The sequence below is a fragment of the Triplophysa rosa genome, linkage group LG19 (assembly GCF_024868665.1).
Source record: "Triplophysa rosa linkage group LG19, Trosa_1v2, whole genome shotgun sequence".
Taxonomy (NCBI): Eukaryota; Metazoa; Chordata; class Actinopteri; order Cypriniformes; family Nemacheilidae; genus Triplophysa; species Triplophysa rosa.
The window spans coordinates 21,881,624-21,892,696 of NC_079908.1; the positions used below are offsets into that span (position 1 = coordinate 21,881,624).

The following is an 11,073-nucleotide window of genomic DNA, read 5'->3' on the forward strand; positions in this document are numbered from 1 at the left end:
ATGTGAACGTTCTTCACCAATTGTAGGGAGAGCGCTTGCAGCGCATGCTTACTGTCATTTCACAGCGGAAGCATACAGCCAAACATAGAGCTGGTTACATGTAAGGATAGCTTCATTGAAGGAAAAGGTACATTAGTCAGCTAGCTTCACTACCTGTGCGCAAGACGGGTGGGAACAGAGCAGTCTACAGTCGTATAAGGACACTCTGTATACGGCTCAGAGGTGGTCTTCTTCAAATAACTAGCTATGTACACTAAAACCGGCTGAAAATTGAAACAGCTCACTGGATGACACTGTTTCAGATTCATACAGACTATAACAAACTGGCTTTTTGTTTTGTTTTTTTAGATTTTCCAAACTGACCAACATGCCAGAAACCTAAATGCAAAAAGCTAAAAAAGTTAACATTTCACCCCATGTCCTTTTGAGATCAAATGTATTCAAAGTATTTAAACTAAGTTATTTTACAGTTTTTTTATTGTTTAGACACTAAAAGCGATACTTGAGGCTCACTCAGTGAAACCATTCACCAAATCTTAAGTCTGCAGAACCGAAAACACATTACATGCTTTAAACTCAGTTTGCTATTGTAAAACAAACTTTTTGCAAAACTATAAACACAGCTCTTTACATCAGACACAACATTTAAAACTATAGCACGTGTTTCATTGGAAAAATACTGACATAAAAAATTCTACACTCGTTTACAGAAGTCTGTGAAAACACTTCCAACTTTTTTGTTCACTTAATGTACATGTAGAAAGTGAGCCAAATATGATGATGAGAGGATGAAGACAGCATGCACAATATTTTTTTTCACTACAGCAACAAGCATATTTACAGAATCTTCAAATGTATCTGTTACTGTTGATGTCATGATCCTGTCCCTCTTGTCCGAAGTTTTCGAGTCTTGTGGACGGGGTCGTGACAGTACCACGTCTTGTGTGTGTTATGTCTTGAGTGGAGACACGTGGCTGTTTGTTATGACATTGCGCCACGTGTCTTCTTGTCTAGTGCTTTGGCCCCGCCCCCTTGTTTCCTCGTCATTGTCCCATTAGTGTTTAATTCCCCTCACCTGCCGCGTGTAATCTTCCCGTTAGTGTTTGATTCTCCTCACTTGCCCCTTGTTAATTTACCTGGATAGTGTTCCATATTTGTAGCCCCAGTTTCTCTTTGTCCCTTGTCGGTTTGTTTTTCGTGCCATATTCATGTTAGTCTGTGCTTTCGTCTTGTTGCTGCTTCGCTTCACCTTGGCTTGCCTTGCCTGGCCCTACCTTACCCTGCCGTGTTGTGGATTTATTATTTAGAATTCGTTTGGACTTGGTATATTTTGCCCCCTCGTGGGTAGTGGTTGTTTTGAGTTCTGTTTTTTAGTTAATGCTTTCCCCCATTGTGGGTTTTTCTTTTGTGTTTTATATTTTATATTTAAATAACGTTTTTGTTAACCCTTCACCTGTCTGCGCTTTTGTTCCGTTCACCACTCTGACAGTTGATCCCTTAGTCAAACTCAATGCAATGTTTTCAGAATACAATATTCACCCCCCCCCCTGCATTTCTGTTTATAGTGAAAATCTGTACATACATACAGTGTGTATGTGTAATGTAGTGCGTGTGTTATGACAAACTCATGTGCACTGTAAAAAGACACAAGAGAGAAGTGTTGTACATCTTCACATCTGTGTGTAGTTTGCTGTGTATGTGGCTAATTATTTTATGTTTGTGTGCAGAGTTACTAGGCAAAAATAAATATTTTCATTAAAATATTTTTTAATGACGTGTTTGCTTTTGCAAGATGTGTGTGACATTTTGCATTTTGTGTGTGTGTTTGTGTAGAGTTTTGAGAAATGGAGCCATAGGTCCTATTCGCACGGGATTATAATCTGGGGACCTGGTGTGATTTGTAAATGACCTCCCCACATCTGTATTTCATGTGGCGCATTCGCACAGGATAAGTGAAGCCTGTGATTTTACTCAAATTTACGGATTTATTTCCCGGATATGATGGCAGGGCTTTGCGTATAGTTTGTATAGCTTATAGTTGTATGGTGTTTAATGATATATGACCGTACCTGTCAGCATTTGAGACAGATCACCGCGATCGCGGGTCTCACATGTTAGGAGAGTTCCCATAGAGAAATAAAAAATGGGAGACTCCCGGCCAAAATGACAGTGTTGCCAGGTATGGATTAGGGATGTGCTCTACGACTAATTTGACAGTCGTTTAAACAAAAGTTTTGTAACCGTGTAGTCGACTCGTCTAAAACTAAGAATGGCCCAGAAGGCGGTCCAAAAACTTTGCGTAGGGCCTATGTAATACATTTTAAAGACTTAAGAATGTAGGCTATTAATCAAACTGTTCATATCCAATATTTAATGTAGCTAAAACAGGCATATGTGTTCCACTTTCCTTACGTAATGATCATTATTTCTGCATTTGCTGATGAGCCAACCCTGACTGGATCGTTTTAGCGGCTGCAAGAAGTGATGCGATGAGCATTTGTTTGCTTTGGCTGGTCTGTGTCATGGTTCTGCCCCATCTGGTCTTGCTTTCTCTAGTGGCAGAATCATGACAGAACCTCTTGTTTCATGTGGAGAGGGGCATTTTGGCACTGATGGCCTTCCATAGGTCATTGTTCCTGCCCTCTTGTTTCCTCGTTAGTGCTCATTATGATTTCATGCCCCACACCTGTCCCCTCTTGATTTTGATCCCTTATAATGCCCTTGTGTTTTCTGTCCTGTGCTGGTTCATTGTCATTCGTCTGGTGAGTTCCTGTTATGTGTCTAGTCTAGTCTAGTCTAGTCTAGTCTAGTCTAGTTTATTGTAGTCCTCGTTATTGTTATCTCCAGTCTGGTCAGTGTAGTTAGTCTTAGTCCTGTCTTGTCATGTCGTGTTATCCCTTTGTTTTATTATGTTACCCCCTCATGGGTTTTTGTTTTGTATTATTTATTAAAGGTCTTGTTAACCCCTTACCCGCTGTCTGCGCCTGGGTCCTCTGTTCTCTGTCATTGTGTCTCACCCTGTTTCATGACAGGTCTGTGTCTGGGTTTAAAATATGTAGCCTATACAAAATCCATTTTATTTTCTCCAAGTCTGTTTTTTCGGACTCTAATTATAATTTAATTGAACTTTTATATAAAATTTTAGTAAAAGTGTGTCTATCATGAAACTTAAAATATTTAACAACAGTTAATTAAAGCTTAAAACGAATGTTTCATTATTTGTTTATTTAAATGATGTTGATTGAAAAAATATTGCTTTTTTTAATAATGTCGCAATTTAATTAGCCTACAAGTTATAATTAGGGCAGGCCTATAGCCTATCAACAAGATAGCCTACATTATGTCATGTTTTATTATTTATAAAGAATAGCAACATGTGTGTAAACAAAAACGTGAATAGAAGGCAATGGACAAAAAGTACACATTTGATCTCGCAGAGCGAATGAAAAAGCCGCTAATAAAGCATACTGCCCATATTAGCTCATTTATAGAACATAGGCTAAACACTTGCGTCCATGTGATTATGATGTTAATATTATTTTACAGGCTCTTGATGAGGAAATGCAAGCGTTATACTCGGATGAAAGTCGGCTCAATGTTTGTGAACAATTACTCCGTCTGAGGAATCTGCGCAAACTCTGCAAGGACATACACATAAGAGTAAAGTGTTCATGTTGAGTGCTAAGTGATCATGTTTGTTCAAGCGCTTTTTTGTGATAAACATTAGAATCAAAGACATTTCAAAGTTCAAAGTTCTGTGAATCTAGAAGCCGAGACATTCTCATTTCAGTTTTATTGAGTGTGCTCAAGATGGATTCACCGCACTCAAAAAAACAATTCATTGGTTGAACTCAATTTAATTGAGGGCAGGATTTCCATCCAATCAATACGTGTTGGTCCTACTCATAAAAAACAGACTCGTTCAATAAAATTTAATTGAGTTGGTCCAACTCAATTTTAATAAATACAGTTTAGATGAAACCTAAAGACTTATACAATGAAATGCAATTGGGTTGACCCAACTCGATTTTATCAAATTAAATGTATGTTTATCTGTGATCTTTATGCTTGCCAAACTCAGGATAAAACACTAGAAATTGTGTGGAAATCTTTTTTATTTTTCCACTATAGAGAAAATTATTTAAACAAACTAGCTTAAACTATCTGTGACAGTATAAAAGTACACATCAACGATAAAATTAACATTTCTGGAGCCTAATGACTTCCTAGACTAGAATAACCAACTAGAAATACATGTATTGTCTTTACTTTAGTCTTTAGTCTATCAGCATGTAAAGTACTTGAAGTCAGATATATGAAAAACATCAAAAAATAACATAGATGCACATAAAATCCTCCCTTGGCTATTTGATGCAACAGGTGTTTTTACATAGATATAGAAATCCTCATCAATCCTCAATTCATGCAAATGTCCCAAAAAATGAGCATGTCATGCAAACAGCTTAATTTTAAGATGCCGAATCTTTGTAGTCATCTTATGTCCATCCAAGTTCATTATGATTTTTTGGATAAACTCCTAAAAAATGTGTTCTTGAGGTTGTCAGGAAAGCTTTGGTCAAGAGCATAAATTAGACTGTACAGCATGATGAATGCAAAAACCACACAGTCTAGGTTACTCAAAACCTTGATGCCCTCGAACACTATTCCTACATCATCTGGTTTTGTAGAACCTTCTCCTCAGATTGTGTAAATCCCCATGACTGTGCTTGCAATGCCACTTTCTGCATCCTCAATGGCTGAGGCCTAGACAAAACACAGAACATTACATGACATAAGGTTAAGTTTCATACAACAAATAACTCCAATTTCGATTAGAGCACCACTTATTGCTCAAAATATATTATGTTTTGTTTCAACATTATGCAGCACCACTTCATAAACGATAAGTGTATGTGATTTCCCCACTAAAGGAGTAGTTCACCTTCAAAATGAAAATTCTGTCATAATTTACTCACCTTCTTGCCATTTCAAACCTGTATGACTTTCTGTCTTCTGCAGAACACAAAATAATATATTTTGAAGAATGGAACTGAATCAAAACTGTTTGTCGCCATTCACTTCTATTGCATGGACACAAAACCAATACAGGTCAATGGGGACCCACGGTTTTCTGTTACCAACATTCTTCAAAATAGCTTCTTTTGTGTTCTGCAGAAGAAGAAAAATCATACAGGTTTAAAATGTCAAGAAGGTGAGTAAATGATGACAGAATTTTCATTTTCGAGGTGAACTACTCATTTAAAGAAAAATGATGTTATGAATTACTCACCCTCAAGTCGTTCGACAAGCCTAGGACATGGTGACATTTGATGAGGCCCAGGAGCTTTCTTTGCACTGCCACATTCACAATCCTGAAAGAAGAATAAAAAGTATTATTTAGATTTCATATTAAAAATTAGATATTTAAAATAAGTAAATCAGATTGCTTGAGCAAATATGACTTACTATCACTAGAAGGCTGATGTTCAGTTCGTGATTTTCTTAAATCTGTGAAAGAGATGTATATTAAGTTTGGGAACAATAAATACAACTTTTAGATCTGGTTCATCATGCAATTCTGTAAAATTTCAGTCTTTTTCAATGAAATTTGCCCTTTGTATTACAACTGAGGCACTTTTCTGGACACAAACTCAGGCACTAGTGTACATTCCTATGCATACATAGTGTTTCACAGATATTTTACCAACTGACGTATTCCAGTGCTTCCGCTAGGATTTTGTGGAACTGTGGCGCTGGATGACGCGTCATCACGTAGTTTTACTGTTGCAATTTCAGACCCACCCCTTTCGCCTCTACTATCTGAACGGCCTGTAATCTAATACAGATTATTGCATAATACAGATGTTCATAGTTTCCGTTTCTGTTGTCAGAAACCGTCTGACAAAATCACTAAACACATCTTAAAAAGCGGGGATTTTGGCTAACGTTATAGGCTATTCTTTCACACAGTTCACAGCCTCTAAAGAGCCTGTGCTTATTAACAGACGATCCATGTTCATGTTTATATATCCAAACAATCGATAACAGTGACATGTTTTAAAAACACCGTTTTGTACTCGATTATTCACGTGTCCGCCACCGTAAGGTGAACTGAATGTGGTACTTCTCCCTACCGCTCACCGCACAGAGTAGACGCCGAGAAAGAGATCCGTGCGGCGGGAAAGCGAGACCTCGGACTCGCGGGGCAGTACTACTGACGACAATTTCCCACTAGATGTAAGATGAGGTTTATCAAAAAACACGCTAGATTTGGTCCTATGCGACGTTTTTAATTTAGGAGGTTATAAAAGGGCGGGAAAATATGGAGTCAAAGTAGGGTCCCATATATCTGCAAACAAAAAAAAGTTTTTCAAACAAAAGTTTTGCAAACAAAAAAAAAGTACTGATATAAAATGTTTTTTTTCCCAAAGAAAACCTTTTAGCAGCAATGATTTTGCAACACATCTTTTCCTTTGCAGTACCGACTAATTCATTTGCACCGCCACTTTAATTCTGCGTTTCAGCCACTAGTGCTTTTGCGACTCGGTTTTTCCTTTGCGCTTCACTTTACTGTGCGTTTGGCTTTGTGGCCCTGGTTTGACGTGGGGGCGGAGTCAACGGATTGGGGCGTGTATAACGGGTCTGGGCATGCCTTCCTCGTTACGTCATCAGTGTGAGTCACAGTAGACAACAGTGCAACGGATCGATCGTCATGGCAGAGCAGGAGGCAGATCTCAAGTATGTCTACTAGGTGATTGTTTTTACAATTAAACCTGTGTTTTGTTTCTGTTTGTTAATTAAAATGTATATTAACACGTTTGCTCAAGTTAAAGAACTTAGAGATCAATAAATGCGGTGGTTTTTTAAGCAGTATGAATGACTGCTACATGTATTCTACAGGCTAACAGACAACACAAGTGGTAATCAATCTGCCAAAAACGAAATGGTTATTATACACTTTCACTGAATAAAATGCTATATATATTTACCTGTTGTAATAGCATAGTTGTAGTACATACAGTATACCATGGTTAAACTGGCTACTGTAGTAAAACCATGGTAAATGGGTCGTATAACTTCACTCACTAGACTTATAAAATATGACTTGCTTTAACTTGCTGATTCTCTGTACTCAATGCACATCCTTGGCATTGTTGTGCATGTTTATATTAATATGCAGATGCCTCTGTTCAGACACAAGACACTTTACATAGCTTAGGTTTTACAGCAAGTATCTTTATGGTTAGAAAGGTTCCATGATTTGTGTAAACATTTTAACGCTCATGTAAGGAGTTAATAATTCTGTTGTTTTTCCTTTGTTTTGGCTACAGGTGTTGTGCTCTGGAAGAAATGCAATGAAACATTCAAGGCTCAACTCACACGATCATTCTGTTTGATCATTTACATACACTGTATTCGTCACCATCCCTGTCCTATTATCCTTCGTTAGTTTTCCCCTTTATAAGTCCTGTCTTTATTCCCAGTCCTTGTCGGTTCATTGTGTATGTTATTGTATGCGTTCTCCTTGTTCCATGTCCTTGTTCTTTATTCATCGTGGATTACGTGTTTCCCTGGACTATTATTTTGTGTTTGGATTTATTATTTGGACTATTCTTTGTGTGTACATTCTTCCCCGTTCGGGAATGATTTTAGTTTGTTTCCTAGTTTTGATTTGCTCTGTTTTTCCCCATTGTGGGTTTTTGTTTGTTATTATTAAAGTCATTTGTGTTAACCCCTTCACCTGCCTGTGCTTGGGTTCTGTCTCCCCTCGTTCGTGACAGAAACGCAGAATTAAAGTGGCGGTGCAAATGAATTAGTAGGTACTGCAAAGGAAAAGATGTGTTGCAAAATCATTGCTGCTAAAGGTTTTCTTTGGAAAAAAAACATTTTATCTCTCAGTACTTTCTTTTTGTTTGCAAAACTTTATTTTTGTTTGCAAAAGTTTTTTTTGTTTGCAAATATATGTGACCCTACTTTGACTCCATACGGGAATGCCACAATGTGCATGAAGCAAGCAGCGGCAGAGAGACTGAGGAGAACAATTCACCTAACTTATCTGTCAACGCTATTGTATATTTCACTCAAAATTACGACATAGACAGTATTTAGTAGTCAAAAAATCGTATACTTACCAATAACGAATTAAACAGCAAGAGAATCGGTCGTAACTCCTCATCCCACAGCAGAAATGGCGGCCACACATTCAAGTTCGTTCCTTGAGTTTATTTTGCTCATGCGCAAACAGAGCCTCCAAAACCAAATTAATTTGAGTTGGTCATACTAGAATGAATCTAATAGATGACACTATTTATTAATTTTATGTCAGAATAAAGAAATATTTTCATGTATTGCTATAAAAAAATTTTTTTTAAATAAAGTCAACATAATTTTAATGTTTCTTATGAAAGACGGGCTTGAATCGTTTTTTTGAGTGCGCATTTACAGCTCATTCTGCCATCAAATAACGTAAATCTGTCTTTCGTGCATTTTAAAAATGAACATATTGATAATTATTATTAAGTAATTGTTAACATAACTGTATGTAGCTTTAGATCCTTATCTACCTTTTCTTTTTATGCCTGCATTCCGCGCTTCCGTCTGCATTTTCCGCACTGCGCCAAAAAGAACATGATACAGTATGGTTACGCATGGCTCAGTGAAATTATTGTTTTGCCACTTTGATGTGACATAGTTTGCGTAAAACCTACCAGTTTTCCTCCTTCAAAACACCTGCACAACTCATCTTTCAAGTGGTCATTTCTGAGCGCGCTGCAATTGGCACAATGGAAACGCATGCTAGATCTGACCTAAAATTAAAACATTTAGTCCCTCATACAATTTTAAAGACTATTAATAATTATTTGAATAAAATATATTGCTTTAGTAAGTGATTTAAACGTTTTTTAAAAGAAACATTAAAATGAAAGTCATTTAAATTATAACATTTTGTGTAATTTTTTCGAGTAATCGACTGTTGTTTTCAATGTCGACTAGTAGGACCTTACCGTTTAAACGACTAGTCGATTAGTCTCGTACATCCCTAGTATGGATACGACCCAGCACCCGAAATGATATCAAAACATTTCAACACAGCCTAAATTATTCGCAACCGGTGGATAAAACCTTGAAAAATGATATATGAGCCCGACAAATTACAGACATGGCCGATTCGCACGGGATTAAGATCACAGACAACCTCTGCAATTATTACAAATGACTAGAGGTCCCCAGGTCATACTAATCCCGTGCGAATAGGGCTATAGTTTAAAAAATGGTGTGTAAGCAATTTGAAAAACTGTAAAAGGAAATAATAACCCTGGTCACTAATGCCAAAACAAAACATGTTGGAGTTGTAACAGATACAGGTATTTGGCCAAACGGCTGATATTCCCCACAACGCACCATGATAGATCGGAGTTTAGTTGAGCTACACTACATGAATAAGATTATAACAGTGATGCTTCACTGAATGAATGAACTCAATTATACAGTAAACATGACATTACTGTAACAAACTGCACGGAGAGACACAGGTTGAGAATCCAAATGCAGTGTTTATTAGAGCAAATCCAGAGCCGGCGAGGGGTCAGACACAGGGCAAAGAACAAAGGAACAGATGGACCGGACATTGCAAAAACAGGCACAAGATGAAAACCAGCGAGACCACGCAGAATCACATAGTTACACTCACAAGACTCTGAATGAACAGGGTTGAAATAAGGCGGTCCAGCAATGGGATATGGGTAATGTGGTGTATACAGGCAGTCCGGGTGATGTGGGGTGACATTTAAGGAATGAATGAAAAAAGAAAGAAACTGCTGCAATAAGGAGCTGTATTGGGATGTGTGTGACTTTTAATGAAAAGAGCCAAGAAGCTTTTCAATGTCATTTTACGGCGTGGAAAGTCATAAAAATGTCCTGGAAAACATTTAATATGAGTGGAAAGCTATTGGAATTTGTACAGTTCAGTTTGTATCAAATTATTCATATGGGCTGAATTCTTGGAAACATTCCACACATTCAGTGATGAAAACAGTGTAGCAAAAAATCTGTGATTAACACAAAACACTCTTTACGTAACTCTTTGTTGTGTGTGCACGTGTGCGTGTGTGTGTGTGCGTGCGTGCGTGGATGTGTGTAGCTCGCAGTATAATGACTGGTTGCACAGACCTGACTGTGCAGTGGTTTTACCAGCGTGATGTCATGTTGTACTAAAGAAAGTTTGCTGATGTTGAGTTAAACGAGGTCATTGTGAGCCAGTGGTGTGAGGGGAACCCAACCAACCCAAACAGAACAAGAAGAACTGTTCTTTCATGCCTGACCTGCGGACATCTAAACAGAGCCGCCGTGTGGCTTTTCTCCGTCATCTCTCTTTAAACATGCAAAGAAAATAGTTTGAAATCACCTCTCTGAAAGATGACTTTACATTTGCACCTTTTGAATGAGAGAGCAGTTACCATTTTGTCAAAGAGCTAAACAAGTTTACAAAGTCATGTTAACAAGTAGCAGTAGATTAAGATGAACAACATTAAATCCGTTTTTTTGACCACAGAAAAATATGACTCCAGTCAAGTCCTGACCAGGGTTATTATAGTTACTGTAAATGTATATATATATATACTGTATGTTTATTTATTATAGTAGCATTTACAATTACTAGTTTTTATTTTTATTTAGCTTTTTTCTATTTCAGTTTAATTTTATTTATTTTTAGTGGCGCATAAATAGTTTTGATTTCGTTATTTATTTACAGTTATTTTAAATTGCTAACAAGCGTTTACCAATACTTAAAGTACTTTTTCTAAACTCTTAACACACCTACATCACACAATTAGCCAAATGGTTAATTTTCTTGTCAAAACCCCATTTTGTTAAATAAATACAAACTCTACTTTTCAAAATCCTGAATGCCTTTTTTAACATATGTTAGCTCTGTCAAAACTCAGCAAACCTGATTCAAAATCGAGTCATTTCGGTCAAAACATTAGCATTACCCTGTTGAAAAAAAACAGCATATGCTGGGTTTGGTATGTTTTGATGCTGGTTTGACCAGCTTAAACCAGCTATGGACCA

The 11,073-nt window shown here is 37.2% G+C and overlaps 1 long non-coding RNA gene across 1 annotated transcript; it reads right to left on the bottom strand.

Annotated features, from left to right (window-relative positions):
* Positions 1 to 4,659: 4,659 nt before the first annotated feature.
* Positions 4,660 to 8,193, bottom strand: LOC130570789 (uncharacterized). Its single transcript, XR_008964995.1, has 4 exons — positions 8,133 to 8,193; positions 5,467 to 5,508; positions 5,291 to 5,372; positions 4,660 to 4,764 (listed from the first exon to the last, which is right to left on the bottom strand). It is a non-coding gene; the product is annotated as an uncharacterized LOC130570789 (long non-coding RNA).
* Between the last annotated feature and the right edge of the window lie 2,880 nt (positions 8,194 to 11,073).